Source organism: Lissotriton helveticus, chromosome 3_2 (genome assembly GCF_964261635.1).
Source record: "Lissotriton helveticus chromosome 3_2, aLisHel1.1, whole genome shotgun sequence".
Taxonomy (NCBI): Eukaryota; Metazoa; Chordata; class Amphibia; order Caudata; family Salamandridae; genus Lissotriton; species Lissotriton helveticus.
In genome coordinates this window covers 289,442,348-289,466,434 of record NC_136062.1, presented here as the reverse complement: position 1 = coordinate 289,466,434, position 24,087 = coordinate 289,442,348, and the positions used below count along the sequence as shown (strand labels likewise).

Below are 24,087 nucleotides of genomic sequence, written 5' to 3'. Positions count from 1 at the left end.
GCGCAGAGCCTATTGGGATAATAGGAACTACACTACAACCTATTTGCGGATAGATTCTTATATTTGTTTATATGTTGTGTTTTCTAATTGCAAATGAAACTTTGCGGCAAATAAAAGAAAGTGCAGGAAAGTTTGCTTTCATTCATGCCAATCTGGAAAACATGGACTTCTCATTTAACAAGCCAGAAGCTACAATATCTGACCGCTTGTACTGGCAGCAGCTCCTCAGCTTGAGTTCTTTGTTGTAGGCTTGACTGAATCCCAACATTACTTCGTTTCCATCCAAGTAAAGAGGGCGGGATGTGACAGGGCTGGTTATAGCTTCAATATAGGTTGGTTATAGCTTCACTATAGATATTTTCGATGCAGAACTAAGATTACAAGTAACTTTACTTTCTGCACTGCAGGATCTTCATTGATACTCATGAAAGTTAGACTTGACTAACCTAACTATTCCTTACAGCATTTCGCATTATTTTATGAGTATTACCCTTTTTTCTTTAGAATCATTAATCCCAGAAGCCTATATTATTAATTGGTAATTCACAATATTGTTGTGAGAAGAATACCGTGGTGATATACAACGACTGAGATCTCTTTCTTACCAATTATGTAATAGCGCCCTGCTATTTCTAATTGAGACTTGCCTTCAGTCCATTATTGATGTCCGTCTATTATTCTGGCTCCATTATTTTTTTTCAAGACCAAGAACAACATCTTAGACTGCGTTGATTCACTGAAAGTCCATCTTTTCTGCAGCAGTGCACATTTGTATTCCGTGAGAGATTTGTCTCATATCATCTTTTACACCTTACTGAATGACTTTTCAGCTACTTGTTCTAATGAGGTGACGTCCAGAAAAGCACTTGTAGCAAACAAGGGTTCCCTGTAATTAATACGGTAGTAACCCCTAGGTCAGGGAAAAAGCACTGTGTAGGTATCAACCCAGGCGGTAATAGAGGGGACTTGCTCACGTAATAGTGATAGGACACAACAACCCACTTCCGTAGCATAAGACAGTTTCTTTTATTAAGACAAAATTCATTAAAAAAAACAACAATAACAATAATTGTTTTTAAAAGAGAGCATGTAAAAACATGCAATACATATGAGCATCTCGATGTTATATCTTGGTGTTTGCTTTGATCAATGTATTGACTGACATTATAAAGTTACTGCTTATTTTTATGAGATAATTGATTATATTGTTTGGATTAGTAATTATGTTTTTTTACCTAGGAACCTGAAAGTTTTGTTTGTCTTGAAGAAGGCGCTGGCCGCCGAAACGCGCATCGACAACATACCTATTTATGTTTGACTCAGGAATTAACACTCTGTTTTTATGAAATTGTGACTGTTGTGGACTACCGTTTGTCTTGTATTTTATTTAATTGCTCATATGTATTGCATGTTTTTACATGCTCTCTTTTAAAAACAATTATTGTTATTGTTGTTTTTTTTAATGAATTTTGTCTTAATAAAAGAAACTGTCTTATGCTACGGAAGTGGGTTGTTGTGTCCTATCACTATTACGTGAGCAAGTCCCCTCTATTACCGCCTGGGTTGATACCTACACAGGACGTCCAGAAAAGCAACATCTTTTTGGAACCTTCATATCGCAATGCACTTCCCCACCGAACCATTCAGAGGGCCTTATCTATATGTTCTAAGTTCAAGAATTGTAATTATTGGTCCTTTGTGTTCATCTGTGACTTTGAAGATATCGAGCTGAACAGCTTGAAGAGCCTGGTTAACGGATTCCAATCTTGATGAGTAATTTGAAATCAGGGCCGAACATGGAAGCCAGAGCAGCCCTTTTGTTACTGGGGGCCGATATTGCAGCACTGCTTCAAAAACTGGCCCCTAGTAACAAAAACAGCCCCCTCTGCTGCAAAATCGGCCTCCACTCTTCCAGCCTCTTGGGCAAGCAACCGTTGCCCACTATGAGCAGTCCAGCCCTGTTTGAAATTATGGTCAAGGAAAAGAGAAAGCTCACTTGGCTTGGAACATTGCAATTGATTATGCATCCTGATGTGTTTTCCATGATGCTGTAGTGACCAGTAAGCTTAATTGCTTACAAATCTCTTCAAAGTTTGAGTTAAAAATGTTAATGCTCTTGCATTTTGCTGTCCATCATGTTTCACTCAGCAATGGCACATTGGGAATAAAAGATCTTTTCCGGACGCTCTCTCTTTGGCACACACACAATGAAATTGCTAGGATGAAGACAGAACTTGATACTGTAAAAGCGGTAGGCCTTGAAAAGAGAAAGGAGTCTGTCATAGATACAGGCCATACGACTACAGGCTATTTCATCAGTGGGTTCAAACCCCTAAATGGTCTCAAGGGCAACAACAACATCAGCCCAGCGCACTTTACCAACGGCGTCGCTCTTCCCATTGTAGAGGTACCCAGCACCAGTCCTCTTCCTCTACAAAGACTCCAACAAAGCAATGACCAGTCGCTACCCCCGTCATCGTTACCCACTCCAAATGGCAGAAGTATTGCCAATTATCTGCAAGAGTGGCACAGCATCACAAGAGATCAATGGGTATTTGGTACACTGCAAAATGGGTACTCTCTACGGTTTCGCTATCCCCCTCCAGTGATCCCTCCAGTAAAAACCACTTGCCACAAGCTGCTCTTCAACTTGTTTATGGCTGATCTATCGACAGAACTGAACACTTGTAATTCACATGCACCAAGGATGGCATGGCTCTCTCTTTCCAACTTGCTGTACACAGGTGACCTTGTACTAATTAGTCAAAGTCCCATTGGTCTTCAACACTTAGTAGATACGAGTGGATATTCAGCAATCAATGGTCTAACCATCAACTATGATAAAACTAAAGTAATGCGATTACACCCAAAAAATACTTCTTCTAATCATCTCTGGCGGTTGGCCGATGCAACAATAGAAGTAGTTGTAGAATACAAGTACTTGGGAGTGATAATAGACAACAAAGGCACATTTAATAACAAAATGAAACCAAGAGAAGAGGCACTGCAATTTGCTGTAGATATAAAACCTATTAAACACAAAACTGCCGGGCCAAGCCATAGCCTACTGTTACAAGTCTGGCAAGCAAAGCTCATTCCAGCTATAACTTATGGGAGCGAGTGCCTTAGGGGATGCGACGAGGCCATTTTAGACAGAACTATCTGAAGAACGGCCAGGATGATTTTAATTTACCCAAGTACGCCTCACCAGCCCAAATAAGGCTCGTTTTCGGACTGCAGAACCAAGAAATCGCCCGCAAAGTAGCGTATGTCAACTGGTGGCACAAGATCAAAAAAGCTGAAGGAGGAACACTGAACTCTCATCTATGGAATGAAATCCACTTAAAGAAGGATTCTCCATCTATAAGCTACCTGTTAACATCAAACGATTGTTTGAGCCTCGACGAATTCTGGGTGGCCTCAGTGACCCATCAATGCTTCAAACAACTAGAAAACAAGTCTGTGAAAAGACTATCAAGAGTAGAAGATAAGGCGGCACTCTCAGAAAGGACTCATGGATGGTTTGTTGCGCACAGCTACGTTGAGTCCTCTCCGCAATCTTATCTAGGTGCAGGATTCAACAGGAGGAAGAAAGAAAAATACCTTTGTTATCGAATGGGCATTTTTTACATCCCTGTTGCATCTTCCCCCCTGGAAATTATGTCGGGCTCAGACCACATGCTGCGTATGCGGGGAAGCTGATGAGAGTGTAGTACACTTACTGTGCATCTGCATGGCACTTCAAGCTGAACGGCGGAGGCTGCTGAAGCCTATTTTCCTAAGCAGGGGGATAAGAACCTGCAGACAAGCAGTGACGGTATGCCTTGGAGGTGGCGACATACAGTTGTTGTGTGACTTTGTACGGTTTATGGAAGTGGCAGGGGGGAATGTCCCATCTTCCAGTGAACATCACTAATTCACTGTAATCTCAGTCAAGAAAATAGATGTCGGAATACAACATCCATCAGCACAATTTCACTGCTGCTGTTTTTAAACCAATTGAATGTTGCACACTCACCTGTATAACATTTCAGCTGCTGTTTTTGTTTACCCAACCGAATATTGCCTTGTTGTCCCCTTAGTGACCCAATATTGACTTTTTCTAGTCTCCATATTCCTTACCCCCTTTTTTAACTCTCTTTTTAGGCACTTTAAGCAACAGTATCAGTAAATTCCCAGGAAAGGTGTCTGTACCAAGAATGATAAAAAGTATTTTCCAATTCATGGCAGCTGACAATAAATATTGATTACTGCACTAACTATTTCTATATAATGCATGAATGTTTTAGGATACACCTTTTTGATTTTTTTTGGTGAAAATATTTTTATTATAAAACTTGGCTCCGCAACATTGCACATCAGTCAGTATTAGCAGTTCATTGGCAGATACAGGTAAAATCAATCAGAAGGAACAAACACCCCCCATCAGTATCCATGTAGCCTACCCAGAACAGCCTCCCTTTTAAGCATCCCAAATGCAGTAACACCACCCTACAGTACCCCAAACAAAGCATCCCCCATCCGGCCACCCTCCCCAACCCGCACCCTCACTTACCCGCCCACACCATAATGCGTCCAGGTCATATCAGATTAGTGATACACAGAGCCCCCTGGGAGCAAAGCCCCTCACAACTTCGATATACACATTTTACACAGGTGGAATGCTGTCATCCACTTATACTCTATTTACTCCGTTGGCCCAGATTGGGTGTCCATCCACTCCCCTCTATATTGCCTCCATGCCCCCCATATTTTCTCCCATTTCTTGGGGCACCCTCTGCTTTCATGATTGACCTTTTCTGCCCTCTGACACCAATCTAGATCATACTCCCATCCTTCCACCGTTGGCGATAAATCACTCCCCCAAAGCCATGCTATGTTCCTCTTGGCCACCATGCTCGCTAGGGCTAGCCACGTCTTGTCCCATTGTGGCCTGGCAACGACGCCGGCCCCCACCACCTCCTCCATTATGGCGGTCAGCCTGGTCCAGTACGCTTTGATTCTGGGGCATTCCCATAGAATGTGGAAGAAAGTGCCCTCCTCCCCGCATCCCCGCACACAAAAGCGTGACGCCACATACCCGATCCAGTATTGTACCGTGCACGGGGTGTAGGACATGTGGAGGATACATAACTGGACCAACCTGAATCTAGCATCGACTGCCACCTCTCGGGGACACTGTAGGGCCTCCCTCCAATCGTCATCATCTAGCATTCCTATCTCTGACTCCCACTTTTCCCGTAAGGACCCCAGCGGGTCAGGAAGGTTGTTAAGGAGCTTTTTATAAGTGAGGGAAATGGCTTTATCAATCATAGGATCGAGCAGTAGCCTATCCTCGAGCGGGGCATATTCAGGCAGCGGGTCTCCCTGACTTAAGTGTGTATGTATGGCATGTCTAAGTTGTTGATAATGCAGAAATTCTCCGCCCCCCATCTGAAATTCCACCTACCGGTCCACAAACTCAATCAACTTCCTCCTTTTCCATACGTCCCCCAACACTTCAATACCAATGAGGCTCCATTGGCGCAGACCCTGCAGTTTCGCTACCTCTGGAAGGAAGTTGCCTGCCCACAACGGCGTGTGCTCCGTGAGTTTTGCCTCCCATCCCAGGAGTTTTGTCGCCTGTTTCCACACCCTCACAACCACTGCCGTCTGGGGCGGCAAGGGCCGACCGCGTCTACTCTTGGTGTAGAGAGCTGCTAAGTAGGAACCGCTACCTAGGGCCATACGGTCCACCCGATACGCGGGTTCCTCCTGCGGGGCAAAGACCCAGCCGTTTACATTAATCAATTGCGTTGCCCAGTAATACAGGCGGATATCTGACGCAGCGATGCCCCCATCATAAGGCCCCTGTTGCAATTTCGTAAGAGCTATTCTAGGGCAACCACCACTCCACAGCAAGGAACGCTGTTCGGACACTATTGTTCTGAAGATCTGTTCCGGAATTAAAAAGGGCAAACTCTGCATGATACAATAATAATCGGGGATGGGCCATCATTTTAAATAAATCCGCCCTACCCATCAGGGAGAGCGGGAGGGTCTTCCAATGCTCCACGTCTCTGTGAAGTCTATCTAGTTGCGCCAACACGTTCATGCGGAAAACTCTGCGTCCGATGCTGTGATACATATTCCTAGATACCAAAATGTCTCTCTCCATACCAGCCCTCTGCAGTCATCTAGTTACGGGTGCGGCCCCATCAGAACGTGCCCCAGGGACTTGTCCCAGTTGATGCGGTACCCAGAGTACTCCCCAAACGCACGCAAAATAGCCATCAGCCTCTGTATGGATGTGGCCGGTTGTTGTACATATAGTAAAATGTCATCCGCATAAAGCGATATGCGTTCCTCCCAGCCTCCTCTCAAATCTATACCCCGTTCCTCTGGATCCGTCTGTATCCAGTGGGCCAGTGGCTCTAGTGCCGAGGCAAACAGGGTCAGGGAAAGGGGGCAGCCCTGCCTTGTGCCTTGCCCCAGCTGGAATTCTCTTGACACCGCACCATTGACTCAGACCCTTGCAAGCGGTTCTGTATATAAGAGCTTCACCCATGACCTGAAATTGACCCCAAACCCCAGCTTCTCCAAGACTGCGTAGATGTACTGCCATTCCATGCTGTCAAAAGCCATATGGGCATCAAGGGAGAGCAGGGCGGCCGGCACCCCAGGACGCGCAGATAGAGTCTGGATGACCCCAAACAGGCGTCTCAGATTGAGCCGCGTGCTTCTGTGTGGCATAAAGCCAGATTGATCCGGGTGGATCAAGGACTGGACAACCGCCCCAATCTAGTAGCCAGGATCTTCCCCAACATTTTCATTTCATAGTTAAGGAGAGAGATGGGTCGGTATGAGCTGCACATCCCCTGAGGTTTGCCAGCCTTGTGAATGACTACTATCGTAGCCGAGCGTAGATCTCTCAGGAGGTGTCCCGTCTGCTTTGCCTCGGTGAACATGTGGAGAATGTGAGGTGCGATTCTACTTGCTACACATCTAAACGCTTCTGCTGGGAATCCATTGGGTCCCGGTGCTTTCCCCGTCTGTAAGTCCCCCATTGCCTCCTCCGCTTCCTTGACCGTGATGTCTGACTCTAGGATGTCTTTGTCAGTTTGGTCTAGGGTGGGTAGCTGCAAGGGGGTCCAGGAAATCCCTGCACTCCTGCTCCCCTCTAACTGTTTGCGACCGATAAACCGTCTCGTAGTAGAGCACGAATTCTTCCGCAATCTCCACGCTCGCGGTTCGGGCTATCCCATCTGGCCACCTTATCTCCGGCACCCAGTTCCGTTCCCTATCCTCTTTTCCAGCCAGGCCATCATCTTGTTGGTCTTGTCTCCTAAATCGTACACTCATCGCTGGGTGGCAAGGGCATGCGATTTCGCCTGTTCCGTAAACACGTCTTTTCAGTTCTTTGGCCAGAAGGCGTGCCCTATGCTGCCTATCTTGTTCCTGTAACTAAGTGTGACCTTGTTCATCTTCTACATCCTTGAGCTGAATTCTAGCTGGTCAATTTGGGCATATTTGTCCTTATGTCCGCGCCCTACCTGTGTCTGGACAAAATCCCTTGCCACAATCTTATATGCCTCCCAGACTATCCCGGGAGAACTAACGGAGCCCACATGTTATGCAAAATATTGGTCTACCCTCTCTCTAAACTTCTCTTGGAATACCTGATCCTTAAAGATAAAAGTGTCTATTCGGGGGGGACACTCCAATTCCGCCTTGGGCCGACCAGCTGCACCCCCACCGGGGAATGGTCAGAACTCCCCCGTGCATTGTGATGCCCACCTGTGTGAAGATGTAGTCAATCCGGGACCCTGAACCATGGGCCGCAGAGATGTGTGTGAATCGTCGAACCTGTGGGCTATGTGCCCTCCATAGATCTACCAAGCCCCGTAGCTTGCACAAATTCCTTAAGGCGGGCCACCCCCCCTCTGGCCAATGGGGTCTGTGACCTGTCAATGTCCCTTGCCATGACCTCGTTCATATCTCCTCCCAGGATCAGCGTCCCATTAGGCATGTCCAAGAGCAATTTCCCAACATCAGGGAGAGTGGCCGCTTCCAACTTAGGGGGGATATAGAGGGAGCATAAGTTGAGTGTTCTGCCCTTCCATTGTGTTGATAGCGCCGCGTACCGCCCCAAGGGGGCTAACCACTTTTGCCCCAAGATCAATGGCAGGGAGTTCTTAATAAGTATCCCCACGCCCCTAGAGCCCGTGGTGAAGCCAGCGTGTGCGCGTAGGGTATACCCAAATCTATCTAGAGCCTTACAGTGATTTCCTAATAGGTGCGTCTCCTGGAGGAGAACAATATCGGGAGCGTGTCTACGAAGATATTGAAGCACCATAGTGCGTTTGATCTTATCCTGCAGGCCATTTACATTCCAGGATACAACATTAATGTGCTGTGTTTTGGGTGTTTGTGTCGCAGCCATCTCGCAAACCAATAGTAAGGGGTAGCCGTCTCCCCCCTGCCTTCCACCTCCCACCTACCCACCGATAGTGTCAATTGAGCCATAACATGTATACAATACAAAAGTAAACTTGCAAAAAAAAACAGGAACCCGTCCCTTCCATACCCCCATGCCTTCCCCCCTCCCTGCTACTCTGCTACGTCGGCTTACTTGGCCAGACATCCCCCAACAAGCAGAGCGCCTGTAGCCCTTATAACGAAAAACCAGGGGACAAGTGCTACAACCAAGTCCACCACCCGAGGACTCCGTCCGGCCCGCTCCCATAGTGTAACTGCCATCTCTCCGCCCTTTGTAACGGGAGTCACCATCTCTAGCCAAGTGGCTGCACCGAATGATAGAACTCCCCCCCCCCTCCCCAATCAACCCGGCAGTCTGATTCGTATTGTTCATTTACCGTTGTGCCTTTCCTCTGGGGTCTACTTCAAAGAACTATACCCTTCAACCCCACCATGTCTCATCACGCCCCTCCACAAAAGCGTCAATATACATTACATGTACACAGCTGATGGCCAGTCCTGCACAATTGCCTCAGTCATTTCAACCCATGTCTGGTGACGCCGACAAGCTGCGGGTCCTATTTCTGCCCGGAGATCTGGGGCTGCCCCGCCGACGTCGTTCCTGTCCAGCGGATCCCATCGATGAGTCCAGAGAATGGGGTGTCGTGTTCCTCCAGCTTCCTCCCTGCCTGGGTCCCTTTGTCGAGCACTCACGTTCCTCCAGCCATGCATGCACTTCCTCTGGGGATGTAAAAAAGAAGGATTTCCCGTTCGCCAGGATCTTGAGACGCGCCGGAAAGAACATCATGTATTTGATTTCAAGCTCGCGAAGCTTTTTCTTCACTTCAGTGAACGAGCCGCGCTCCTGCTGGACCTTGAGCGTGAAGTCGGGGAACAGTCTAATCGTGGCATTGTCTATGTATAGGTCCCCCTGCTGGCGAGCCGCCTGCAGAATGGCATCCCGATCTCTATAATTAAGGATCCGCGCAATGATGGTCCGCGGCGGGGCTCCTGGACGCGGCGGCGGAACCGGTGCCCTATGCACTCGTTCAATAACAAAAAACCTGGACAGTCTTTTGGGCTTAAGGCGGTTCAGAATTAAGTCCTCCAGGAATAGGCCAACGCTTGCTCCCTCCATTTTCTCTGGCACTCCCACCGCTCGTATATTATTTCTTCGGGCCCTCCCTTCCTGGTCCTCCAGCCGTGCCGCCACCAGTTTCTGTTGGTGTGTGTGTCGCTGGACCTGTTGCTGTAACTGTTTTGTAGCGCTTTGGAGTTCCGCAATATCCGTGGCGTTCTGTGTGGCCTTTTCTGAGGTTTTGGTCAAGTCCGCCCGTTGGAGCGTTAGTTCTATAGACACTTTGTCAATTTTGGACTCCAGCGTGGTACCCAGCGTTTGTATAGCCATCATTATGGAGGCAAGGAAGGCTCATCGGGCCCCCCATGGGTCCCAAGGCGTGCCCCCTGTTCGCCGCTCGGCGCTGCTGTGTAATTGTCCATTGTGTTAGTTTGCGTCGTTGTGGACTTCTTCGGCTTCATGGCCACGCTAGGCGGTCCCCCCAGGAGCACAGATGTCACCGTCCGCCGCCCTATTCAACACCAGGATCACCCTCCGCCACGCGGCGTCCGCCTCTCAGCGCCTCCAACGCTATTCCCGGGAAGATATGTTCTGGGTGTGGTGCGACAATTCCTGCTGTGCCCCTCCTCGTGGCCGCTCTCTCACCACAGCCTGTAGCGCACTGACCTGGGGCACACCCGCACTCTCACCGCTCAGGCGCGAGTCCTCAATCCACCTGGGTTGGTCCTCACTAGGCCTACGACCGCCTCGCATCTAGTTGCCTCCCAACCTCAACCCCAGGGGTCTTCCCGGGCGTCCCGGAGTCGCTCCACCGTCATCAGGGCCTCACTCCTCCTCCACCACTCGGAGACACTCCAAGGTCTGATCCTCCGCCAATGGGCTTCCAACCACGTCGCTCGGTACTCCACTCGCTTACCAGCAGGGGGTCAGGCGTTTGTCACCAGTCCAGGCCACCGGGTCCCAGGCTCAGCCTCCTTTCCTGTCTGCCAGCAGTCTGTCCTATTGCCCGGATCCTTGCTCCGCACCGGCAGCCAATTCTGGCCGATATTGCGCAGAAGCACCCTCAGGTAGGGCCGGGGGGAGATAGGGCCGCACTCAGGCCAGGATTTGGGCCCCTCGCCACCACCGCAGGCCTCTGCGGCGTCCAGTGCCCGCTGCCGCCGCCGACGGTGCGCTCCGTTCGGCTGGCCAGTAATGCAAGGCCGCCGCTCTAGTTGCGGCCTCCCGTCCACAAGGCCGCAGCCGGCCCTCGTGCGCCGATCCGCACCATTGCATTCCCGGTCGTCGGGGAGGGAAAAGAAACACACCTCCCGGCACCGGAGCTTGTCGGCAAAGGAATGCCGTCACTGGAGTTCTCATGGCTGCAGGATAAGTGCCGGATATGTGGGGCCTTCGGGAATACCTCGGGAGCGCCGCTGTATTATGCAGCCATCTTGGCTGCTGCCAAGCCACGCCCCCACACCTTTTTGATTTTTAATCATTAATCATGCTGCTACTTACTGTTTTTCTTTTTAAAAAGTAAATTGGAAATGATTTTATTAACCAAACAATAATTTATTATTATTATTATTTTTACTTGCCACTAGCTGCAACTTCTGCAGCAAGAAGTAGCCACTCTCCTTCAAAAATCTGCCATAGGGGAAGTTCCTCTCTCTCAACAAGGTAAAGGAGTATATTCAAGGTTCTTTCTGGTGAGAAAGAAAGGTCACAAAGCAGAGATCAGACCTATAGTAGATTTACGCATTCTGAACAAGTCCATCAGAAGAGAAAAATTTAGCATCAAATATATACAGACCTCCAGCAAGGAGACTGGATGTGCTCGATAGATCTGCACGATGCGTATTTCCATGTACCAGTCAGCTTATGCTACCGAATGTTCCTGTGCTTCATGGTAGGGGTCAAACACTAAGAGTACAAAGTCCTCCCTTTTGGATTGAAGTTGGCCCCTCGAGAGTTTGCCAAATGCATGGTAGTAGTAGCAGCTGCTCTACGCCACCAGGGACTGTTGATGCATCCTTACCTCGACGACTGGCTCCTGAAGAGTTCATCTTCCCAGTGCGTAAAGACCCAATACCAGACCTGTCACCTTTATACAGCTGGTGGGCCTTCAAGTCAACTTGGCAAAGTCAGTTCATCGACCTACTCAAAAAATACACTCTCTGGGTGCGACAATAGACTCCAACGGAGGAAAAGTTTATCCTTCGGAGGAGAGACTATCATCTATCACTCTGAAGTGCAACTAGCTGCTTCTCACTCTAAAAACCTTCAGTCCAACAGGTTGACTTGCTCCTAGGATCAATGGCATCTGGCATCTTGCATCTTCCTAGTTCCCAATGCCAGGCTGAGGATGCGACCCTTGCAGCAGGATCTGGAGGACAAATGGGATCGGCAGATGGCTCGATGGGACGACAAGGTCCACCTTTCCCAGGCAGCAAAATATTCCATACCATGGTGGACTTGTCGAAAAAAACTCTTGTTGGGAGTCCCATTCCATCACACCCGTCCAACGCAATCTTTGATCACAGATTCCTCCTTCCAGGGTTGGGGAGCCCACATGAGCCCTCTTCAAACTCAAGGCCTGTGGTCCACCAAAGAACAGGCATATCACATCAATATACTGGAGCTACGGGCCGTGCATCTAGCCCTCAAGGGCTTCTACCCCTCCACTCAAGCCAGCTCTATATTAGCCAGATTGACAACATAACCACGATGTATTATCTAAACAAATAGGGAGGGACCCGATCTCACACGCTATCCTGGAGGCTCCGGCAATCTGGGATTAGCTTCTGGCCAGACAACTTTAAATTACAGCAGTCCACCTGCCAGAAGAACAAAACACTCAAGCAGATGCTCTGAGTCTTCACTTTGAAGATCAGCAAGAGTGGGTTCTGCACAACAACGTGGTGGCAGAATGGGATCATCTAAGTGTCGATCTCTTCGTAGACGGCACCAACAAAAAATGCCAAGACTTTGCGTCAAGATATTACCAGCCAAGAACAAATGCCAATGCCCTTTTGATCGATTGGTCAGAGGACTTTTTGTATACTTTTCCGCAACTTCCTCTCATCCTGAGGGTCATAACCACACTCTTTCACTCCAGTATGAGGATGATCCTGATTGTAGCAGACTGTCCACGGCAGTGGTGGTACCCGGTGAGTTGATACAGCCTGCAGACAGTTAGCCCTGGCAAAACGTGTGCTTCCCAAACGATCCTCACCAACTGCACCTTGGTACTCAGAGGAACTCAGAAATCAAAAACTAATCTGTAAACGGTTAAAACGTAACTGGCGGAAAAAATATACTGCAGTTGAGAAAGAAGTCTTTAAAAAAAGTCTTGCCATTTACAAACAAGGTATTGTTAACTCAAAAAGCTTTTCTTTATAAATCCAATCAACCTGGCAAAAAACTCAGCTAAAGAACTTTTTAAAACAGTATCTAAGCTGGCCACCCAAAGCCTACCTAAGATCGAATCAAGTCAAGAATTCTGTGAAGGAATTGCTAAGTTCTTCCAGAACAAGGTGGAAACCACTTTTCGAGTCTTCAAACAACTCCCGCAAGGAGCGATAGAAAATCCGATGACGGGAGCCAACCAAGCCATAGGTGCTCGCCCCATGCTTGAGAAATTCATCCTACTTTGTTCAAATGATACAAAAATACTTCTGGGCTCAAGTATGTCAGGCTCTCCTTCCGACCCCTGCCCAGTGCCAGTGGCCAATCTGCCCTGGAACCCTTTGCTATTGCACTTACATCAGTTTTCAATACCATGTTTGAATCGGGAGACTTTCCTAGCATTTGGAATACTCCTATTATTGAAAAAACACAACCTGGATCCAAGTGATCCAAATAACTTTAGGCCAATCTCTCGCCTCCCACTGCCAGTGAAAGTGGTCGAGAAAGTTATGAACTCCCAACTGAGTGCCTTTCTTTTCAAGAATAAGCTACTGGGATCCACTCAGTATAGATTTAGAGAAGGGCACAGTACTGAGACTGCCCTGATAAAATCAACGGAATAAATCAGGAAAGCCCTGGACCAAGCAGGGGAGGCTTCCCTCATCATGCTCCACCTATCCACAGCCTTCGACACAGTCCATCATGATCTCCTGGTGGACCGTTTGTCGGAGTGTGGAGTCAAGGGCAAGGCATGGATGCTTTTAAAAGTGTTTTTAACGGGTATAGCACAAACAGTGTCCCTAGGGAAATTTAACTCTAAATCCTTTTCTTTGCCATGTGGAGTGCCGCAGGGGTTGTCCCTCAGCCCTACCCTCTTTAATGTGCATGTGGCTCCTCTGGCCCCCCTGATCAGATCCTATGGATTCAGTCTTACCTCTTGATGACACACAAATTGTAGTGTCACTGCTGTCAGGAAAGGAAGTAGGGATGAGTAAGAAGTTTCATGACTGCATGGAAGTAGTCAGAACTTGGATGACACAGAACTGCCTGAATTTAAACTCAAAATAGGGGTGGTAAGCACTCCAAATTTTCAAAAGTTCATTCCAATACAATCATCCTTATTCTTTTTGCGTGCAATCCAGGTAGTGCTTGCCCTAGTGCACTGAATAAACATCATTGCTGTGGGGAACGCAGAATCTACGTTCCACACCCAGATGCACAGCATAATTGGATACTAGATCCCACAATTTTAATCCATATTTCTCTTTACTCAAGTTTAGTCCATGTTTTATCTGTAATTGTTCGTTTTCTCTGTTTCATGTCCACATCAATCACTATTTGCATTTTAGGAAGCTTCAAGTATTTCCGTGTGCCCATCCAGACCTTCACTGACATATGATCCAAATACAACCAATAGTTTCGAGCAGCATTTCTTTATTGAAAGCCCAATGCATTTCGGGCTGTGTCACCAGCCCTTCGTCAGGGGTCACTGCAAATTAACCAATCAAGGAAAACCCATCAGTAATAGATTATACAGTTTATCGCATTAATGCACGAAATTTTCAATTTAATATTTTCTATTTTAAATACTATTCATCAAGTAGTCAAGTAAAAGAAGTGTTCAATTAACATAATCTTCACCCAGTTGCCCTTTTCATTTATTCACCCTCTGACCTGTAATAAAATAGAAATGCTGCTCGAAACTATTGGTTGTATTTGGATCATATTTCAGTGAAGGTGATATAAATAAATAGTGATTGATGTGGACATGAAACAGAGAAAACAAACAATTACAGATAAAACATGGACTAAACTTGAGTAAAGAGAAATATGGATTAAAATGGTGGGATCTAGTATCCAATTATGCTGTGCATCTGGGTGTGGAACGTAGATTCTGCGTTCCCCACAGCAATGAATTTAAACTCAGGCAAAACTGAGATCCTTATGTTCGGAAATAAGGCCAACTTCTGGACCCCGGACTGGTGACCGTCCGATCTGGGCATCCTCCCTAAATCTATGAGGCAAAAAATCAGGGTGTAATGGTGGATAATAGACTGAGCTTTGAGGACCAGATAAACACCACGGCCTCGGCCACATTTCAATCCCTTAAACTGATTAAAAAGGTCAAACCTTTCTTGCCAGAAGACAGTCTATGAACGGTCGTCTCATCCCTTATTCTAACGCGGCTGGATTACTGCAATGGGCTCTATTTGAATATCCAAGTGCGGCACCTAAATAAATTGCAGATCCTGCAAAATGTTACAGGTACCCCCAAATTTGCATCTGTCACCAAGGAACTTAAAAACGACACTGGCTGCCTATCAGTAAACAGGTGCATTTCAAGTCTTTATGTATTGTCTTCAAGACATTACATGGCCAGGGTCCTGAATGCTTAATTCACCAGTTTCAATGGTACACTCCCAAAAGAACTCCCAAAAGAACTCTGCGCTCACTAGGAGCCAAACAAGTGAACCTACCACCCACGAAGAAAGCTACATTGGGGGTGGGGGGGAGAAGTTTCATTACAGGCACAGCCAAAGCTTGGAATGCTCTCCCTTGGAATCTGAGGAACTCCTCTGACCTCCTCGCATTCTTGAAAGAACTTAAAACCTGGCTATTTAACACATAGAATTTTCCATCTACACCGCCCTGCAAACTTGGTCTCAGTAGAGTGAGCTACCAGCGCCAGGACACCCCTGGGTAACCGTTGCACTCTATAAATATAGTTAACATAACATAACCTTCTACACCTCCCAGAGTGTCAAAACAAGAGGCTTCCGTGCAGGCTGGATCTCCTCCCCAAATTGAATGGGAGAATCCATCATCCCAACCCTCCCTCGCTGAACTTGACTGCATTGCTTCTGAGGTCCTTCAGTACGGCCATCTAGGACTTCCTCAGGAGTGCATGAATATTTTAAAGGAATCAAGAGGGCTTTCCACAAGTCGTTCCTATACATTTAAATGGAAGAGATTCTATATCTGGTGTGTGCAAAAAGGGTTCCAACTGACGCAAGGGCAAGAGAAGGTAATCTTACCATCTCTCCTGCACTTGGCCAATTCAGGGTTACAGTTTGCTACCATCAAAGTACACCTTGAAGCCATTAAAGTATATACAAAGTCACCCTCCCAACCATCCTTTTTCCAGCTACTAGTGGTTAAGGATGTTTTGCTAGGGTTTCCATGAAACCACTCCCGTTCATCTCCTTGGGTGCTCAATTTGGTTCTCTCCAAGCTCATGGGTCCTCCCTTTGAACCAATTCATAAAGCGACCCTCAACATCTCACATGGAAGGCTGCCTTCTTGGTGGCAATCACTTCTGCTCGTATGGTGAGCTGTTGCAGGGATTCTGCTCATACACAGAACTGTGCACAGAGACCCAGGACCTCAGTGAATTGTGGTGGACCAAAAAACTCACCTCGGTACCTAGAACCCCTAACCGACTAGCATCAGTGTCACATTAGCTCTTCGTCTTATGGCAAAGGAACCAATGATTAGACAACCCAGAACATGCGACTTAGTTTATTCAGGAATGGTGGGAATCAAGAACACTCTTGCATTTGTTATTCTCATACCAGTCCCCCACATGGGTAAAAAGAGACACGATAAAGTTTAAAATGTGTATTTTAACAACGTGCTCTGAGAAGCAGTATTTTTGCTAACATAAGCAAGCATATGATTAAAAATAATACGATCAGCATTGTTACAATTCCATAAAACACAAAAGGAGAAATCATATTATAATGATAGTGGAAACAGGTCCTATAGTGCCTTGTATGCCACCCTCCCGAGCTAGGAACTATATTTTATAAAATATAGAAGGTCTCTTAGGCTTGAATGGGGGACCCCATACCTCCAAGATCAGCAGAGGTGAATCACATCTGGATCTGAAAGCTCTCTCTCTCTGGAAACTGATTTTCTCCAAGTGTCTAAAATCATAGATGCAGTGCAATATTAAAGGCGCCAGAATTTCAGTTAGCTGCAGCTGCGTGCCTGTTGTGTCTAAGCGTGAGCCGATCAGCCCGAATAACAGCTAACCTTGTTATGATAACCTTGGAGGCTTCAGAACTCACTGTGCAGACTGAGGTCACGATGTAGGTCTAGGGCTGTTGAAAACAAGCCATTCTCATGTGAAGATATTCACGCAGTCAAATTTACAACAACAGTTACATGCAGTGTAGTGTGCAAAAGCGGCAAAAAGGCAAAATGACGTTTAAACTTCTAATAGCCCTAGGCTAACAAACTTCTAATAGGCCTAGCCTAACATAACAATGTGTGCAAGCAAGGCTCAGCCTTCACTACAGAGCGAGATCCAAGCTCTCTGCTCTATAGAGCCATACACAGTTTTTCACAGCAACAGGTTGGTAATAAGAACCCACCCTTCGTTCCTACCTAAGGTGGAGTCTGACTTTCACAGTAATCAGTCCATTTCATTACCCACTTTCTTTCCTAATCCCACCACACCAGCTGAAAGGTCTCTCTATTCTTTAGACCTAAAAAATAGTCTTAAAGTTCTACCTAGACAAGTCTAAGCCTATTAGGCAGTCTGATCACTTGTTTGTAAATTACGGTTCCATCAGAATAGGTTTACCAGCCTCTAAACGTTCCATCTCCAGATGGATAGTGCCATGTATCAAGCTGGCTTACCAGTTATCCAGTAAGCTCCTTGTGGCTACTTCCAAGGCTCATTCCACTAGGGGAAAGGCAGCTACTGTGGCTTTATTGCACAATGTACTCAACTCTGAGATTGGCAAAGCAGCCACTTAGAGGTCCGTACATACATTCACAGGACAATATTGTCTCGATTCAGATACAATAGGAGACACTGAGTAGGTAGGCCAGGCCTCTTTGAGAAATGTATTCCAATACTGAGACCAGCTGCTCTTGATTCTAAATCATTTGTCCACAGGGGTAGAGGATGGGCTTGCTATTCGATTCAGTGTTCATGGCTATTGATGAGGATCCCCTGGAAAAGAAGGATAAGTTACTTAACTGTAATCCTAGTTCTCTTCTAGTGGTATTCTCATCAAAGTCATAAGCAACCCACCCATCTCTCCTGGCAAATGATCAATCATTAGTTTGTCTCTTTGTGCTCTGATCTTCGGGTCTCCGCAAAGAACAACTGACCTAACTGTCACACCTGAGGCATGATGGGAAGCTGGGGGTCATGGCTGCCTTAAAGGCACGGTGCCAGATTTCTTTTATATTCTTTCAGTTTCTAGATTGTTAGGGTTCCAATGCAGCCTATGAGCTAACAATGCCTGCTATGTTACATTGCAGCTTCTGCAGTTCATTAAAGAGAGTTCAGGTGTCTCTTTGTTCTCCTGTTTTTTCTTCCCATGTGTGTGTATTAAATAATTAAAAACAGAGTACATACCTATTGATGCAATAAGCAGATTACTGAAGTATTGATTAGCCTTCCTTTTCTTGAAGGCTGCATTGACTTGTGGCAAAATAATATACATGTGTATATATATATATAAAAATATATATATATTTGCACATGGTGTATTCAAAATAAACAAAGTTTAAATCAACTTACTGTTGTGGTGCCGTGACTTCCGTCGACAAACGCGAGGACGTGAAGATTCGAAGAAATATATATATAAGTGTATAGAGCGGTATATATAGGATTTTATATTTATTTATTTATAAAGTTTTATATAGCGCGAAACTAGATCCCATAGGATATCAGAGCGCTTTACATTTGGAAGGAAAGGAAGGACAATAATGCAAATACATCAACCACTAGGGATAAAAACAAGCATGATCACAGATTACACGACAAATGCCTCATGGAGGTCATATTAAACAATTGTACAAGGGTAGCGAAGGAGTGGCAAATATGTCATATGGAAGTGTAGTAGTAGTTAATGATGGTACACTGGGAGTAGGAACAAAATACTCGGGCAGGAGAGCCTAGCCCACTTACGGAAGGAATTTATTCATAAGGAATCTTTTGACTTCCAATTTGAACACCGTTGTTACAGAGATTTCGCGTACTTCCGGTGTTAGAGAGTTCCATATCTTTGGGGCTGCGCCAGCGAAGGCTCTGTGACAAGTTCTCTTTTTGCTCAGGATAAGTGGTGGCGCTTCTTGAGGCTCTTACGACCCTTGACCCCACTAGGTAGGTCGCTCCCCCTCCCCACAGCACCGCCTGTGCCTCCCTGCCCCAGCTGCTGCTGCTGAGGAAGTTCGAGGCCCTCCACCATCCGCAGGCTACCACCTGCGCCTCATCCCTGGTGGCCAGTGGTAGGCCGTAGGTAGGTTTGTTCATCCTCCGCTTTATTGCTTTTATTGTATTGCCTGTATTTTCATTGTTGTGTCTGTGACTGCTGTTGTATGTCTTCCCCCGCTGCCTGTACGTGGTCCGTGCCCCTTTTTCTTCCCTCTGTTCCCTGCGCTGTCCCCGTGCTCTCTCTGCCCGGTCTTCCTTCTGTACCCCTCGCTGCCCCTGTGTCTCTGCCCGGTTTTCCCTTCTGTTCCCCTCGCTGCCCCCGTGCCTCTGCCCGTTCTGCCTTCTGTTCTTAGCTGCCCATGTATTTCTATACTCTGTATTTTGCCTCTGTACCACTCATTTTTTCTGCCCTCTGTGCCACTCTGTGCCACTCATTTTTTCCCTAGTTTTTTGTGCCTTTCTGCCCTCTGTTCTACTCGTTTTTCCCTTGTTTTTTGTGCCTTTCTGCCTTCTGTTCCACTCGTTTTTCCCGCTTTGTTTGTGCCTTTCTGCCCTCTGTTTCACTTGTTTTTTGGCCCTTCTGCCCTCTGTGCCACTCATTTTTCTCTCGTTTTTTTGCCTTTTAGCCCTCTGTTCCACTCGTTTTCCCTCGTTTTTGTGCCCTTCTGCTCTCTGTTCCACTTGTTTTCCCCCTGTTTTTTGTGCCTTTCTGACATCTGTTCCACTTGTTTTTCCCTCGTTTTTTGTGCCCATCTGCCCTTTGTTCCACTTGTTTTTTTGTTCCCTTCTGCTCTCTGTCCCACTCGTTTTTCCCTCGTTTTTTGTGCCTTTCGACCCTCTGTTCCACTCGTTTTTTGTGCCCTCTGTGCCATTCGTTTTTCCCTCGTTTTGTGTGCCTTTCTGCCCTCTGTTCCACTCGTTTTCCCTCGTTTTTTATGCCCTTCTGCAACCTGTTCGACTCGTTTCTTTGTGCCCTTCTGCCCTCTGTGCCACTTGTTTTCCCTCGTTTTTTGTGCCTTCTGCCCTCTGTTCCACTCGTTTTTTCCTCGTTTTTTGTGCCCTTCTGCCCTCTGTTCCACTCGTTTTTTGTGCCCTTCTGCCATCTGTGCCACTCGTTTTTTCCTTGTTTTTGTGCCCTTTTTGCCTTCTGTTCCACTCGTTTCCCCCGCCGCTGTGCCCCGCCCCCCCTGACTGCCCACTGCCCATTCGCTGCCCCCGCCTCCTGCCTCCCAGCTGCTCCTCCCTCCCATTTCCCCATATAGGCCGGCCGCTGCTCGGTGAGGAGACCGACCCTTTACCCCACCAGGAAGGTCGCTCCCCCTCCGCACAGCACCGCCTGTGCCTCCCTGCTCCAGCTGCCGCTGCTGAGGAAGTTCGAGGCCCACCACCACCCGCAGGCTACCACCATTGTTGTGTCTGTGACTGCTGTTGTCTGTCTTCCCCCGCTGCTTGTACATGGCCCGTGTCCCTTTTTCTTCCCTCTGTTCCCCTCGCTGTCCCCGTGCGCTCTCTGCCCGGTTTTCCCTTCTGTTCCCCTCGCTTCCCTGTGCCTCTCTGCCCGTTCTGCCTTCTGTTCTTTGCTGCCCCTGTATTCCTGTATTCTGTATTTTGCCTCTGTGCCACTCGTTTTTCCGGTATTTCTGTGCCCTTTTGTGCCACTTGTTTTCCTCTCGTTTTGTGCCCATTTTGCCTTCTGTTCCACTAGTTTTTTGTACCCTTCTGCCCTCTGTGCCACTCATTTTTCCCTCGTTTTTGTGCCCCTTTTGCCTTCTGTTCCACTCGTTTTCTGTGCCCACTTGCCTTCTGTGCCACTAGTTTTCCCTTGTTTTTGTGCCCCTTTTGCCTTCTGTTCCACTCGTTTTTTTGTGCCCTTCTGCCCTCAGTTGCACTCGTTTTTGTGTGACCTCCTGCCCTCTATGCCCCTCCTTTTTCTCTTGTTTTTGTGCCCCTTTTGCCTTCTGTTCCACTCCTTTTTGTGCCCTTCTGCCCTCCGTCCCACTCATTTTGTTTTTGTGCCCTTCTGCCCTCTGTGCTACTTGTTTTTCCCTCGTTGCTGTGCCCCTTTTGCCTTCTGTTCCACTTGTTTTTTTTGTGCCCTCTTGCCTTCTGTGCCACTCGTTTTACCCTCGATTTTGTGCCCCTTTTCCTTCTGTTACCTTCGTTGTCCCTCACCGCCCTTGCCCCTGCGGCCCGGCCCCCCTAACTGCCCCTTGCCCATTCGTTGCCCCCGCCTCCCAGCTGCTCCTCCCTCCCACCTCCCCATATAAGCCAGCCGCTGTGCGGCCGCGCCGCAGGCTAAGGCGAGCCCGTCTGCACCCGTCCACCCCTGGACGGCATCCAGCGCCAGAACCCCTGGCCCACGCACCCGCCACAACAACCGCCGCCACTACGACGCCAGCACTCTGCACGCTCTCAACTCCGGACGGAGCCACACCTGCTTCAAGGTCGCCCCAAAACGCACACACTGCCCCTTCACCTGCCGGAACTGCAGCTACGCCAGCCTCAGAGCCGACGAACCACCCACCAAGAAAGACCCTAACCACCTCCGATGCATACTACTGAACACCCGCTCCGCATGCAAGCATGCCGTCGAGTTCTGGTACCTGCTCGACACAACTTCCCCGGACTTCGCCTTCCTGACAGGGACCTGGATTAACAGCTCCTCCGCACCAGACATTGCAATAGCCATCCCATACGGCTACAAGATCACCCGGAGAGACCGAACCATCGGAGTCAGAGGAGGAATCGCCATTGTCCACAAGAACAGCATCAGGGTCTCGACTAACACCGACGGCGAGCTCAGCACCGCCGAACACATGCATTTCCAGATCCACACAGACCGTAATTCCACCCTCAGAGGCACCCTCGTCCACTGACCCCACTGACCCCACCCCCAGTTCAGCGACTCCATCGCCGACTTGATCAGCACGCTCGCCCTGACCGCCACCGACTACATCCTCCTCGGAGACCTGAACATTCACCTTGAGAACAACAACGACAACAACTCCACAGCCCTGATCGATAACCTCGCCAACGTCGGACTGAAGCAACTCGTCACAATGCCCACCCACTCCGCCGGCCACATGCTCGACCCAGTCTTCTCCTCAAGCCCGTACATCTCCATCATCCACACCACCGAACTCCTCTGGACCGACCACTGCTGCATCCTCTTTGCCTTCCAGAAACCCACCACACACCACCGCACCCAACAGATCCCCTGCCACTGCTGGAGCAAAATCACCGAAGACCAACTACACGCAAACCTCGCTCTCATCCCACCCACCGAACCCTCCAACGCCGACAACGCTGCCCACAGCCTCAGATGCTGGATCGAGGACTGCGCCAACTCCCTTGCCCCGCTGAAGAAACCCCCCCCACAGAGACACCAGCAAGAGGGCCAGCTGGTTCACAGCAGAACGCCTAGCAAGCCTGCCAGAAACTAGAGAAGAAATAGCACAGTGAACAAACTCCAAACAGCCATGTAGTACACAAGGACGCCATCCGCAAACACCACCACCACATCAGGGCGGCCAAGAGGACCTCCTTCAAAGACCGCCTCGACAACAATGCACACAATAGGAAGGAGCTCTTCAACATCGTGAAGGAACTCTCCAACCCCAGCTCCAACACCAATGACATCCCGCCATCGTAAGCCCTGTGCGACTCCCTCGCCGCCACCTTCCACCGCAAGATAGCAGACATCCACAACAGCTTCAACACCCAGACAGCCCCAACAGACAGCAACACAACAGATCCTCCGTACACCATCGACCATGACCCCCTGCTGGCCTGAGCCAGCATGAACATCGACGGCACCATCAAGGCCATGCGCTCAATCCACTCCGGCTCTTCGTCAGACCCATTCCCACACCACGTCTTCAACAGAGCAAGCAGCTACATCGCAATGTCATCAATCTCTCCCTCAAGACCACAATCTTCCCAGAGATCTGGAAACACACCAAGATCAACGCCCTACTAACCTAAGGCAGACCCAAGAGACCTCAAGAACTGCCGGCCCATCTCTCTGCTCCCCTTCCCGCCCAAGGTCATCGAGAAAACCGTCAACAGACAGCTAACCCGATACCTCGAAGAAAACAGAATCCTGGACCCTTCCCAGTCAGGGTTCCGCAGCAACCACAGCAACCACATCAGGACACTGCTGGACAACGGCGAGACCGCAGCACTCATCCTCCTCGACCTCTCTGCCGCCATAAAACACAGTCTGCCACCGCACACTATGCACACGCCTCCACGCCGCAGGTATCCGAGACAAGGCTCTGGATTGGACCGCCTCCTTCCTCTCCGGCAGAACCCAGAGCGTCGCCTCCCCCATTCCGTTCCAAAGCCTCCGAGATCATCTGCGGCGAACCCCAGGGATCCTCCCTCAGCCCGACGCTGTTCAACATTTACATGGCCCCGCTCGCACACGTAGCCCGACAGCACGACCTCAACGTAATTTCCTACGACGACGACACTCAGCTGATCCTCTCCCTCACCACCGATCCCATCACCGCCAAAGCCAACCTCCACGAAGGAATGAAGGCCGTAGCCGACTGGATGAAGAACAGCTATCTGAAGCTGAACTCGAACAAGACGGAGGTCCTCATCCTCGGCTCCAACCCATCAGCCTGGGACAACTCCTGGTGGCCGACGGCAATGGCAATCATCCTCGACTCAACGTCACTACTGAGGCACAGCACACAAATCCACCTACTTCTTGAGGAGCGTAACCCGGATGCCATTTTTCTAACAGAAACATGGCTCACTGCCCACTCGGAGTCAGACATAATCTCAGCCCTACCTCCCGGTTTCCAAATTTACAGGCTAGATCGAACTGTAGGTAGAGGTGGAGGCCTGGCTATTATACTAAAAGACCAGTATCGCTGTCGCACCACAACCGAAACCATCCCCGAATGTGAGAGCCTAGCATTCAGCATCGACTTCACTGCAAACAGCTCTTTCTCCGGCACACTGGTATATCGGCCCC

The 24,087-nt window shown here is 48.4% G+C and overlaps 1 protein-coding gene across 4 annotated transcripts in view; it reads left to right on the top strand.

Annotated features, from left to right (window-relative positions):
- Positions 1–24,087, top strand: part of ALPK3 (alpha kinase 3) — a 1,275,893-nt gene that overhangs the window by 645,336 nt on the left and 606,470 nt on the right. The window lies entirely within an intron of this gene.